The sequence below is a fragment of the Manis javanica genome, chromosome 1, assembly GCF_040802235.1.
Source record: "Manis javanica isolate MJ-LG chromosome 1, MJ_LKY, whole genome shotgun sequence".
NCBI classification, from domain to species: Eukaryota; Metazoa; Chordata; class Mammalia; order Pholidota; family Manidae; genus Manis; species Manis javanica.
In genome coordinates this window covers 70173317-70188137 of record NC_133156.1, presented here as the reverse complement: position 1 = coordinate 70188137, position 14821 = coordinate 70173317, and positions in this window count along the sequence as shown.

The following is a 14821-nucleotide window of genomic DNA, read 5'->3' as shown; positions in this document are numbered from 1 at the left end:
AGCCATAGATATACAATGGAGAAATGACAGCCTCTTCAACAGCTGGTGTTGGCAAATCTGGACAGCTACATGTAAGAGAATGAAACTGGATCATTGTCTAACCCCATACACAAAGTAAACTCAAAATGCATCAAAGACCTGAATGTAATTCATAAAACCATAAAACTCTTAGAAAAAACATAGGCAAAAATCTCTTGGACATAAACATGAGCAATTTCTTCATGAACAAAACTCCCTGGGCAAGGGAATCAAAAGCAAAAATGAACAAGTGGGACTATATCAAACTAAAAAGCTTCTGTACAGCCAAGGACACCATTAGTAGAACAAAAAGGCATCCTACACTATGGGAGAATATGTTCATAAATGACGTAACTGATAAAGGGTTGACATCCAAAATATACAAAGAGCTCATGCACCTCAACAAACTAAAATCAAATAATCCAATTAATAAATGGGCAGAGGATCTGAACAGACACTTCTCCAAAGAAGAAATTCAGATGGCCAATAGGCACATGGAAAGATACTCCACATCACTGACTATCAGAGAAATGTAAATTAAAACCACAATGCGATATCACCTCACACCAGTAAGGATCACCACCATCCAAAAGACAAACAACAACAAATGCTGGCAAGGATGTGGAGAAAGGGGAACCCTCCTACACTGCTGGTGGGAATGTAAATTAGTTCAACCATTGTGGAAAGCAGTATCAAGGTTCCTCAAAAAACTAATAGAAATACCATTTGACCCAGGAATTCCATTCCTAGGAATTTACCCTAAGAATGCAGGAGCCCAGTTTGAAAAAGACATATGCACCCCTATGTTTATCACAGCAATATTTACAATAGCCAAGAAATGGAAGCAACCTAAGTGTCCATTAGTGAATGAATGGATAAAGAAGGTGTGGTACACATACAATGGAATATTATTCCGCCATAAGATGAAAACAAATCCTACCATTTGCAACCACATGGATGGAGCTAGAGGATATTATGCTCTATAATATAATAGAATATAGCGGGTGAAATAAGCCAGGCAGAGAAAGACAAGTATCAAATGATTTCACCCCTCTACAGAATATAAGAATAAAGCAAAAACTGAAGGAACAAAGCAGCAGTAGACTCACAGAACCCAAGAATGGACTAATAGCTACCAAAGGGAAAGGGCCTGGGGAGGATGGGTGGGAAGGGAGGGATACGGGGGAAAAGGAGGCATTATGATTAGCACACATAATGTGGAGTGGGGCATGGGGAAGGCAGCACATCACAGAGAAGAGAAGTAGTGATTCTATAGCATCTTACTGCACTGATGGACAGTGACTAAATGGGGTATGTGGGGGAGACTTCATAATGGAGGAGGCTAGTAACCATAATGTTGCTCATGTAATTGTACATTAATGATACCAAAATGTAAAAAAAAAAACAGAAACCATCAACAAAATGAAAAGGTAACCTCCTGTATGGGAGAAAATGTTTGCAAATGATACATCCAGTAAGTGGTTAATATCAAAAATATATAAAGAACTCATATAACTGAATACCAAGAAAACAAATAATGTGATTAGAAAATGAGCAAACGATCTGAATAGATGTTTCTTCAAAGAAGATTGCCAAAAGACACATGAAAAGATGCTCAACATCACTAATTCTGAGGGAAATGCAAACCAAAACCACAACAAAATGTAACCTCACACCAGTCAGAATGGAATGGCTGTTATCACAAAGACAAGAAATAACACATGTTGGAAGAATGGAGAGAAAAGGGAACCTTTTCCCACTGTTAGTGGCAATGCTAAATGGTGAAACAACTATAGAAAGCAACGTGGAGGGTCCTCAAAAAATTAAAAACAGAACTACCATATGATCTAATAACTGCCTTTCTGGGTACCGACCCAAAAGAAAATGAAAGTACTAACTCAAAAAGTCATATGCACCCTTATATTCATTGCTGCATTCTTAAAATAGCCAAGATATGGAAGTAACCTAGGTGGCTTTTGATAGATGGATAGATAGTGTACACACACACACACACACACACACACACACACACACACAGAAATATTACTCAGCCATAAAAAAAGAATGAAATCTTGCCAATTCTGACAACATGGATGGAACCTGAGGGTGTTATGCTAAGTGAAATAAATCTGACAAAAACAAATATTGTATGATTTTACTTAGAGTGAAATCTAAAAATAAGACAACAAATGAACAAACAAAACAGAAACAAACTCATAAATACAGAAAACTATATGATGGTTGCCAGAGGGGAGGAATACGGGGGATGGACAAATAGCGGAAGGGTATTCAAAGGTATAAACTTCCAGTTATAAAATAAATAAGACATGCTGATACAATGTATAGCATAGGGAATATAGTTAATATTTAACATCTTTGTATGGTGACAGATGGTAGTGAAAATCTTGGTGATCACTTCATAACATATATGTTTAATCACTATGTTGCATACATGAGACTAATATTGTATGTTAACTACACATCAACAAAAAAACATTTTTAAGAATATGATTTACTTATGTACAATTTTATTGGCTTTAATCCGGGAAAAAGATAAAAAAGAATATGTCTGAATGACGATGTGTTTACTCTTAGGAAAGTAGAAAACCAGCCAGTCTTGCTGATAACAATTTTGAACTAGAATTGGAACAATTGCCATTTTACCAAATGTCTATTTGGGATCAGATGAATCCTCAACTGAATACTGAACCAGGAAGAGCCTCCTGGTTTTTGGCTAATGCCTGATATTAATATTTTCAAGAAGAGGAAAACATCAGAAGCATCTTTCCTGAGTGAGAAGGAATAGGTTTTTCTGAGCGAAATGAGTTATATAGAAAATATGAGGGGGCAGGGCCAATTGAACTAATGGGATGGAGAGGGCCATCAAAATTACATTAGAGCCCAGATTCTGAGGCTCTGCCTCCCTTGCCCCTTTTACCTTACAAGGAAACCTACTCATCAGTTCTTCAGTCATACTTCTACTCCATATTGACTTATGTTGCCCCCGAGTGTTAAGTAGAGAATACCTGACATCCAGTGAGGCTTACCACGCTGTCTGAGTAGGGGAGGTACAGCATCATGCTGCCTAGGTGACAGCGCCCAGTCCCTGTGAATCTGAGAGTTTTCAAGTAAGAGGCCAAATTGGACCACTAGGTAAAGTGGCCCGTAGAGCAGCAGGCGAGTGCCGAAGCTCCTGTCATCTTTCCCAGGGACCTGCACTGTTTCGTGGAACGACCCACCTGACCCACCGCCCCAGAAAGGAAAGAGACTGTTCCCCTGGATTACCCATGTCTGGCCTAGACAACAGAAACAATAATTTTATCCTTATATCCTTTTGTATCTCTGAGGGATGAGGCTTTAAGTAAAACTGGATGACAAAAATGTGAACCTGATTCCTTCTAAATTCTAGTAAAATATTTCTTTTGTATACACTCTTTCCCTCATCTCATATGTTTTCATTGTAAAGAACATAAATCTTGGTGATGAGGGGTTATTTTCACAAATATCCTATCTAAGAGAGGAAAGGATGATATCCTTTAGAAAAATCTTCATGAGGACAATTTCTTGCATAAAAATCTTCCTGAGGTGATAACGCCTTCAGCCATAACACTGATAAACTCTGGTCATATACTTTCATACCACCAGCATCATCTGATGGCAGCATAACGGGCATTAGGATCTCCCTTTCCAGATACACAAGGCTATGGGCTCCAAATTTATTCATAAGTGTTCTATTTTAAGTGTGTTGTATGTTCAAGTAAGTAGAGGAAACACTTGTCAAACAAAGATAAAAGTACTCTGATGAAAGATTTCTCTGATTCCTTAATGTTAATGCATAGTATGAGAGACAAACAGTATGCAGTTTTTCCCAGATACATTTGACCCTAGAATCCTATTTTGGGGCAAGTGATGAAGGATAGTTTATATTAACAGCTGGAAAAAACAGTAATGTTTGATGAAACCTAGTTTGGTAAAACAATACTGGCAGAGGGGAAACAAAATGTGGATGCTTATCCTGGGGATTGACAGAAGTATCTGACCCTGAAAAAGAGTCTATAAAATGAAGTAAAGATCAACCCAGTGAGGTAAACTCTTATGCAGTGATTATATTTTCTTATGTTGGGAAAAGTTTGCCTAATCCTAGATGGTTCTTTAGAGTCTAGAATAATGAACATTAATAACTAATGTAGCTAAAATAAGGGTGGACAGTCCATGTTTTAGCTGCAGAGTATCAAGGGCAGGTGCTGCTGAGGGCAATCATTACTGCCAGGCAAGATGAGTGAAATACAATTCTGTTACACATCTTAAGCCATGCTTGAGGACCATGGTAAAAACTACAGGAAAGACCAGAGATTTTGCTAAAGATGGACAAGGAAGAAGGAAATATGGACTCGGCAGTTATGAAAAGAAGATCCTAAAGGAAAAGCTTAAGTCTGTTGTGGGGAAATCTTTTGATCTCAGTACAATAGATGCTGACTTCCCAGAAGTGACTGGTTATTGAGTAACCAACAGTTAACATTAAATTTACACATGAATTTTTTTAAACCCAGAGGAAAATAAAAAGTTAAATGCATTTTAAATAGCTAACTTGCCCCAACTTTTTTATATACAGTGTTAAGAAACATATTTCCTTTAAATTTGTTTTCTCTGATTATTTTTCTCTTATCAATCTACAGCTGAGGATGTAATTGAAGAAAAGGCTATCCTTTCAGTCAGAAACAACTTCATTTGAACCACAAAGTTTGTCATATCAATGAATATAAAAGCACAATGATTTAATAGTATAATAATGAGTGAAAAGAGTAACATCAGCTGAGATTCTGGATAATTAACCCTTGAATAACCTGTACATACTCTGGGAACTAGAATATAATAATTATGATGTCTTATTTATAACTTTTTTCCTACAAATTTCAAACTTTTCACATATTTCTAAACAAGCTTGACAAATTAAATAGAAAATGTTATTTTAAAGGAGCATCTGGAGCACAGAGAGAGTAACCTCAGTTATAAATCAGATGTGTCAGAAGAAACAAAATTCATTTTTTTATTTGTCTTTAAACCAAAAGGTTATGAGTGGCAGAGTCTGGCTAGCTACTCCCCAAACACTGAGCTGTATTTCCCAGCCTCCTTTGCTGTGAGTTTAACCCTGAGACAAGGTTTTTCAGAATGGAATGTGGGTAGAAACAATGCAAACCACTCACATACCTACACTACCGAACTCATCGTGAAATCCTCTATTCTCATGTCCCATCAACCAACAGAATGAGGCCCGTAGGTCCTAAAGTAGGTAAGACACAAAGAGTAAGAAGTCCAATATTATTGTTTTAAGCCACTGAATTTGAGTAATTTCATAACTTCATTTTTTTTCCTAGATTAGCCTACCTCATAAAACAGAAAAATATTCAATGACCTTTTAAGCTAAAATGTGTATTTCAGAACACATCCCATTTGCAGCTAATAATCAACTTCACACCTATCTTGCCTGATTTTAACACCCTCTTTACAGACTGAAAGGAAGCATCTCCCCATTGCTGCTGCTCTTGTGATAGGACAGCCCAGAATGCTAGACATCACTGAAAGCCTACGATAAAGGCTTATACTCTGCTGTAAAATATGTAATTCTTGGGATACTGAAAATTGTTAAATATCAAAAAATAAAAAAACCTTAGGAAGCAGGTCCTTTTTCTTCTTGTCCTCCTCTGGTTTATAGAGTAATATTTCAATGTAATTTTTATTATGTTTCTGTATAAACATGGTTGTTAGGCTGCCTGTTTTATTTCTTAAATATGACTTTCTTTAAATACATTTAGAGAAACCAGTTGACATCAAAATACCAACCAATGCATAGTAATCAGAAGTAGAAAATTAACTTGGCCTCATACCTGTTAGAATGGCTATTATCAAAAGCACAAAAAGTAAGTGTTGGTGAGGATGTGGAGAAAGGGGAACACTTGTGCACTGTTGGCAGGAATGTAAATTGGTGTGGCCACTATGGCAACAGTATGGAGGTTCCTCAGAAATTTAAAAATAAAGCTACCATATGATTAAGCTATTCCACTTTTGGGGATTTAGCTAAACAAAAGAAAAACACTAAACTTGAAAAGATATATACATTCCCGTGTTCATTTCAGCATTATTTACAATAGCCAAGACATGGAAGCAACCTAAGGGTCCACAGACAGATGAATGGGTAAAGAAGATGTATATTTACCCAGTGAATTATTATTCAATCATAAGAAGTAAAGAAATTTCACCATTTGCAAAAACATGGATGGATCTTGAGGGCATTATGCTAAATGAAGTAGCTCAGAGAAAGACAAGTACCTAATGATCTCACTTATAAGCAGAATCTTAAAACAAACAAAAACCCCAAACTTGTAAACAGATTAGTGGTTGCCAGAGGTGGGTATGGGGGTGGGGGGTACAAAATGGGTGAAGGTGGTCAAAAGGTACAAACTTCCAGTTGTAAAATAAATGTCATGGGGATGAAATGTACAGCATGGTGACACTAGTTAACAACACTGTATTGTGTATTTGAAAATTGCTAAGAGAGTAGATCTTAAAAGCTCAAATGAGAAAAGCCTCATATGAGAAAACAAATTTGAAAAACAAGCTCATTTGTGACATATTTCTAACCCTGCTTTAATGTGGATGCCCTTCAAGCATATTGTTTTCCAGAGAATTATACTACATCTTTGAAAATAGCAGAGATATCAGTCTCATGGAAACAGACGCACACAAAGAAGTGTTTACAGAAAACGAGATGCGGGTGCATCATTTGCTGAAGAAAAGTTAAGTCATCTTAAGGAAAAAAAAGGTGGAAAGTTGTCTCCCAAAATGTTGGGATTCAGTTACACTTCTAGTTTATAGAGGTATGACTGCCATGATACACAGGCATCCTTTATGCTCTTTTTGAACATTTGTCTTTTAGCTTTGTATTATTTTATTATGAAGGCAGTGGTGCTTTGATTTAAAATTATAAGATTAAAATTAAATTTAGCAAAACTGAGTTGTGATGTCATCTTTATAGAATCTGTCTTGGCATTGACAGAATCCAGACCTGAGGACCACCTTTTGAATAATCCCACCGGTCATCTCAGAGAGACCTAGGTGTCATCTTACCTAGGCTACAAGCATCCTCTAGAGGACACATCAGCAAGCCACAAGCCCACCTTTCTCCTGACCCCTCCCCTCAAAAAGCCCATTGAAAACCCTGGCCAGAAAAAGCCTCTTGACCAGTTAGAGGCCCCTTTTTCTTTGTTCTGCTGTTCAGGACAGAGGGGTCCCTCTCAGGTTCAGCAATAAACCTGCCTGAACTGTTGAGTTCACATGCCCTCTTTTTTCTTTCAGGCATGAGCCATACAGAATTCAGAAGGACCTGTTCAAAGCTTTGCAACAAATTTTAAAAATAAAAGTTGCAATTATTTGATGTTAGGGGGTTGTCAGATTGATTGCCATACCTGGTCTATTCATTCTGACTGTTGTCTGAGGGATCCTAAAATTCTTAAGAAAGAAAATAGGAACTTGTTGCTTAGGAGCAATTACCAGCCTCATATGAGAAAACAAATTTGAAAAACAAGCTCATTTGTGACATATTTCTAACCCTGCTTTAATGTGGATGCCCTTCAAGCATATTGTTTTCCAGAGAATTATACTACATCTTTGAAAATAGCAGAGATATCAGTCTCATGGAAACAGACGCACACAAAGAAGTGTTTACAGAAAACGAGATGCGGGTGCATCATTTGCTGAAGAAAAGTTCAGTGACTGAACCACAAGGAATATTCAAAACACTTTTGTGCCTACTTGCCAAGCCCTCAATTTTATCCCATTATGACAAAAATCACATTTTCCCTGTTTGGAAATTGTTATATTCTACTTAAATGTATTTTCAGGTATATTCTCAAAACTGGGTATCATTTCTTTAAAATGCAAACATCGACATGGGAGAAAACACAAAGCCTGTTAGACACAGTGAGAAGGGGCTACAACACAACAATTAGGAACAATGCTATGCTTATTCAGCTGATGTGCTGAGAGAGCAAGAGAGCCGCATAGAAGCAATGTGGGGGATGGGGAGTGCTTAGTAAAATGGGTGTTTGGTATAAGCTGGGCAGTCAGGAATAGAAACCTCTGGTCTAAAAGTCTGGGCTTGATACTGAGGACTGTTTCTGCCACTGACACACAAAGTTACTGGGTCAGGCAGGCTGTGCACCACACTAAGACACCCAACTGAGGTCTGAGGAATGTCATTTCACCTGAATTCCACTCTCTTAGCAAAGCACCCTGCCCCAAGTTTACATCCCCAGGGAGAAGTTGGAAGTTTGTCTTTGACATACACGTACCCAAGCACGTACACATGCATGCAGAGTTCTATTAGGCAAGCCATGTTTGCATGGGGATCCATCTGTCCTCCAAGAAAAACGATTTCATAATTTTCAGAAAGGTTCATCAAGACCAACAGAGTCCTTAAAACTAGCTGAGTGACCCTGAACTCCTTCTGAAGCCAGAATTCCAGGGTTAGCACAGGTGCATTGCTGCTGTGAGCAGCCCTGTACCAGCAACTTGAAAAGCACAGATATTAATCATTGGAAATGCATTCTGGTTCTCGGGCCATCAGCAAGAACCGCTCTGACCCTCAGCCTTCTCAATCACATCACAGGGATGCTGCCTTGTCTTACCTACACCCAAGGGTGATTGTGTGACTCAGATGGAACCAATCACACCAAAAGCTGTAAAGTACTATGGACTTGAATACATAAATGAAGAGGGAGGGGTAAATTTGGAAAGGTAAAGACAACCTTTACTTGGATACTGAGTTGGCAGAATAAGACTTTTTCCAAAGAAAAAGATAAAAGCTTTTGTTTTGCTTCAGATTTTTAACTCCACACATTCCTCCAACTTAAAGGTTCAAAACCAGAAACTGATTTGTGAGTAGTGGAAAAATATCTGATGTTGCAAAAGATTCAGGCTAAGCTAGGTTGTCTCCTTCTTAGTCCTACAGGGTCTCATCAGATAGAAAGAAGGGGAGGGGAGGGAAGACAGGAAAAGAGAAGGAAAAATAGAAGGAAAGGAAAGGGGAAGGAAAAAGATTGAACTTAATGAGCTCTTGAGAAAGGAACAGCAAAGACAACAGAGAAGAATTGAAAAGGTGGGAGAACTTCTGATCCTCTCAATGAAGATAAACTCCATTGTGAGCATAAATAGAAAGATGTAAATTGTACTCTTAGCTATTCTCAGTTCCAATGTACTTGTCTTAGTGTGAACACCTCATTGGGAGGAATGAAGATTTAAAGATGCATAAGGTAGCTACTTCTCTGATCCTCAAAATAAAAACAGTGTTCTATTCAGAGCCAGGGTCAAAAATGTTTCTGCTGACTCTGTGCTGCAATGGATGAAGGAACTGAAGAATATTCCAGAATAATATTTGTTATATTTGAATTACACCTTTCCCATTCTGGAGTTATTTGTTCCCTTACTTATATTTAGAAATCATACATAAAATTTCATTCCATTCTATTATATTAAAAAATCTAAAAGCTATTGGAATGACTTCCTGATTAATCTCCCTTGGTTCTAACCTTGGCCTTTCTCAACTGACCCCTTAAAGAGCTACCAAAGCAATCTTTCTAAAATGAAAATCAGATCATCTGTCTTCCCTGATGAAAATCTTTCCCAGTGAAGGTTTATTACCAAGAGTAAATGCCAAGTTATTTAGTTTGGCATAAAAGGCTCCCTTTGATTAGACCCCTATCTGTTCATTTTTATCTCATCACACTAACCATTCCAAGCTACCACTTAATGCTCCAGCCACTAAACAGCTTGCAGTTTGTTCTAGACAACAGCTGTTTATACGTTCTTCTGTATGCCTACAATGCCTTCCCTCCTTTCCTGTACACAAACTATTCTCTCAAAACTCAGCTCTGACATTACACCTGGCTTAAGACGTCCTCCACAAGCTCCCAACAAAAGACATTTTTCTCTTTCTGTGCTTCATTTATACTTTTGCATACTTCTAACATTTTTAACTCTATACTGTAACATTTACTAGACTGTGATTTTCTCAAAAGTGAGCTGAACTGTAACTTAATTTTCCAGTGTCTGGTACAACACTTGATTCATTAAAGGTACTCCACACATAGTTTATAAGTAAATCAATGAAATGACACTGCATTAGCAACTCAATTTTCATTCTAGTGCCAACTAACTCCCTTTTACCATTTTAGTCTCCACTAAGGTCAGAATATCTACATTTGTTCTCACTCTTGACTCAAGATTGTCCAAAATTTCTCACCCAAATCTAATCCTGTCAAGCAGATTTACTGATTCCCTAGGACCAATTCTGTTATTGTCTGATTTTTTTCTCTTTGGCTATTAATAACAAAGCTTACAGCCTAAGTGGCTCACAACAAAATTTATTCCTCTCTCAGATTAAGTGAGGGCTGCATAGTGACTATAGGACTGAAGTGGGTGGGAAGGAGATCTGTGCCATCACTCTTCTAATTACAGGATTGTGGCAGCAGGGCAGCCCTTATCTGACATACACTCTTCTCTCATGAATGAGGCGAGAAAAAGAAACAATAAAGCAACTACACAGTTGCATGCAAATTTTCTGCTTAAATCTACTCACAGTCCACTAGAGAAGCAAGTCATCTGTCCTAGCCTGACAACAGGTGAGGAAATATCCTCTACTCTGCCTATCAAGAGGCCTGGCAAGAGCAAAGATGAATAATACTCCAAACATGGAAGGTAGCAGGTAACTGGTCACAATGATGGCGTCGAATACAGGATCCTTTTAACACGCCAAACTTTTCCGCTGCAATTTGATCAGACCATGAAACATCAACTGACAACCCAGTGAAATCTGACCAATTTCCTTGCTGCAAAACCTCTAACTCTGGCCCCACTAATGGATGGATTGGATAGGGCCAGTGCTAAGACACAAAGTCTAAGGCACACTCCTCTGTCTGATCATGGCAGGGATGGCGTCAAACCTCAGGGAAAGGAAAGCACTAAAATCTTAAGGTTATATAGTCTCAGCAAGGAGAGATTTTTGTATTTTTTAACTATTTGACCTCAGTAATGGTCACTTAAGGTAACCATCACTATAAATACTCAAATGTTAATTTAAATATACACACTGTACACTGGAACACTGGACTCTTTTGGCAAAGGGGCTACTTTTCCACAATGTTTAAAATTCCTGTAGCTTCAATTCCTCTTGCAATTTGGTTTCAAAAGCAGGTCAGGTTTATCAAGAAGACTTTGGGGCAGCAGTTGCACATTTAGAGAAAAGTAATGATGAAATAACAGTGGGAATTTACCTCATCTTGGATAGTCTCACAAATTCTATCACACATACACAAGAACTGCAAAAAGAATCCGATAAGAAGGAGAAAAATTAGTAACTAAAAATATAATTTTCATAGAATATGAGCCATGTCTCTACTCAATAGTAGTACCATAAAGCATGTGTCAGTTTTGTAGACCTGTTTCAAATCAAGAGGGTAACTGAGGACAGACAACCATTAGTCATGACCACGATATGCACGAACAAGTTAAGGGCCTAGAGACCATGGTTTTAGAGAAACTCAGAATGGGCATGTTACAAGATTTATAGCTACTCTTCTAACCTTTAAATGAATGCTTGATTACTAAAAGCTCTATAGAAAGAATTTACATAATAATCAAAAAGTATTTAGGAATTTTAACGGAAAAAAGTCCCTGCATGCTTCCAAGCCATAAACAATATTCAGGTCACCCAAATTTAAGCAAGAACATGTCTATGCATAACATAGTTACAGCAGCATATCCTAAAAACATTTTATATGTAATGTTCTTTTCTAATTCCTCTAAAATTAAGCATTGTTTCCTTGAATCACAGTTCTTAACAGCAAGCCTAGAAACCATTGTCAGAATATTTATTGTTGTATGATCTCTCAAGAAAAATGGATATACACAGAATATACATATTTGGGGGCACTTTTGTTAGAACTAAATAGAATCTAGTCATAAAACAAATACATCTTCTAAAGGAAATAATATGCCTGGAGAGAGTGCAAACTAGTCTTCATTTCATGTTCACTTATTACCTCCACCCTCCACGTGGAAGTCCTCAGCATTACAACCTCCCAAATTCTAACCCTCAAAACTTCACAGCAGGTCATGTACAAAAAAAGAAGTCAAAACACCATGCATGGATTGTGTGTTTTCTCAAAACCAGAGGCCATGGACATTATGAAATTTTTGTATAATTTCTAGAAATACTTTGAAAAAACATAGACCTTATGTTCAGTTGTCCACATAGGAAAATTTTATTAGCACTTTTAATCATGGTTCTAATATGGTTCCCTTTAAAACTGAACTTTCTTGAAGTATAAGGTACTGTTTTACCTAGTTCTGTCAGTTTTTGATCTACAGATTTTAAAGTTCTGTTATTAGTGAACTTAGAAATGTTTTCCTAACAAATTGTCCCTTTGATCATTATGAAATGTCACAATATATTGTACATAATATTCTGTCTTAAAATCTGTCTGGTAGCAATAGTTATTCTAACTTACACAGATATAAAGTTTATATGGTATATGTTTCACTTATTCTTTATTTCAATCCCTTTGTGCCTTTATATTTGAAGTGCATCTCTTGCAGACAACATATATTTGGGTTTTGTTCTGTATCCAGTCTGACAATCTGTGCCTTATGTTGCCTATACTGACATGACTAGGTTTATATGTCTACCATCTTGTTATAAATTCTCTATTCATTTCTTTTCTCTGTGTTTCCTTTCTGTTTACTTTTGGGGGATAATATTCTTTAGTATTACATTTATTTTCTTATCAAAGTTTATAAAGGGTCTTCATTTCGATTCATACTTCACACTTATTGAGTGAATAAGTGAATGAGTGTATTAGTTTCAATAATCTATTTACTGTGAAACAAAATCACATTAAAACTTTGCAGATGAAAACAAAGATAAAGTATTTATGATTCTGTAAGTTTATTGAGTAACTCTGCCCTTGTCCATTCTCCAGGGTCACTAATATGACTGTGTTCAGAGTATGACTGGGGCCAACTCATTTCTATATATATGTTCTCTCTCCTCCTCTCTCTCTCTCCCTATCTCAACATGAATTCCTTTTCTCTTTCTTCCAGTCCCTTCCATGTGGCTTCTCTGTCTCCAGCAGGGTAGCATGGACTTCCATGCAGGATGGCAGCTGTATTCCATAGTAGCACAACCAAGGTAACTATTCAGTGATATTCTCAATTGATGTTTAAAGCATAAAATTTCAGTTTGCATGAGATATTAAAATCTAATATCTAAAGATGCATTTCATTTTCTAAAACACAACTATAATATCAATATTTATCATGATATGGTATAACGATTGACAAGCTATCTCTTATTCTTATCCATTAAAATTCATTGAAGTATGTATATTTTAAAATATTGTTATTGTGGTAAAATATATATAACAGAAAACTTGCAATTTTAACTATTTTTAAGTGTACAATTCAGTGGCATTAATTACAATATTGTATAACCATCACCACAATTTTCAGAACTTTTCATCAACCCAGACATTCTGCATCCAATTAAGCAGCAACTCCACATTGTCTCCTACCTCCAACCCGTTTACCTCTCATCTAACTACTTTCTCTATAAATTTGCCTATTCTAGGTATTTCATATAAATGGAATCCTATAATATGTGTCCATATCTAGCCCATTTCTTTTAGCATGTTTCAAGGTTTATCCATGTTATGGCATCTATCAGCACTTAATTCCTTTCTATGGATGAAAAAATATCATTGTATATACTTAGCACATTGTGTTTAACTACACTTTTTGGGTATTGTGAATAATGCTGAAATGCACACTGGTGTACATGTAACTGTTTGAGTCCTATTCAATTCTTTTAAGTATATACTTAAGAGTAGATTTTCTGGGTCATATAGTAATTTTATGTTTAACTTTTCTGGTTAGAGTGCCTTTTTTATGTCAAGTATTAGAAGGTAGCAGAATCCAATAGTCTTGTAACTAACTCAATAGTCTTAAAAACATTCAAATTTCCAACTGTGTGCTGTTTTCTCGTTAAAAAAATGTATTTCTTGTGCTTTTTATCTATATACATACTCTCTGCCATAGACATTTTCTTCTATGTTTTGTTTTTTAAGTTATTACTTATTATGTATTTTATTATTCAGTTGAGATATATAAGCATACCCTTCGTTTAATTTGACTATCTTCATCCATTCTTCAAATTGTCTGGAGTGTTGAAGATATCTTTGGTCTTTATCTCCATCCACTCCTAAATTAAGCTGCCTTTTATCCTCTGCAACCTGTTTAACCACATAAGCTCTTCATATAGAAAAGGAGAGTTTATGGCACCTGAACTGAAGAGTCTCACAACCGAAATAAAATGGCATTAATATTTTACCATTCCTTAAAAGAACAAGACACTATTGTCAATATCAATTTTAAAGTATTTCATTCTTTTAATTTTTCTATATTTCCCTTGAATAGTTGGAAGCCATTGATACTTGCTTATTAATAAATGCAAGCAAATAGCAAATGATGAATATCTAATGACCAAAGCACAAAACTCATAAGACAGAATCTATTTCTAGTCTATATGTATTTATTTCTACTAACACAGTGTGTTGAGTGCCTGTATTTAGTTTTTATAGGGCAAATAATGTGAATAGTTTGCAACAACCATTTAAGTCCATGTTTATATGCTAAACCTACGTTTCACCCACAGCTTCTTAACTTCCAGAACTGCACACCTGAACATATCTCA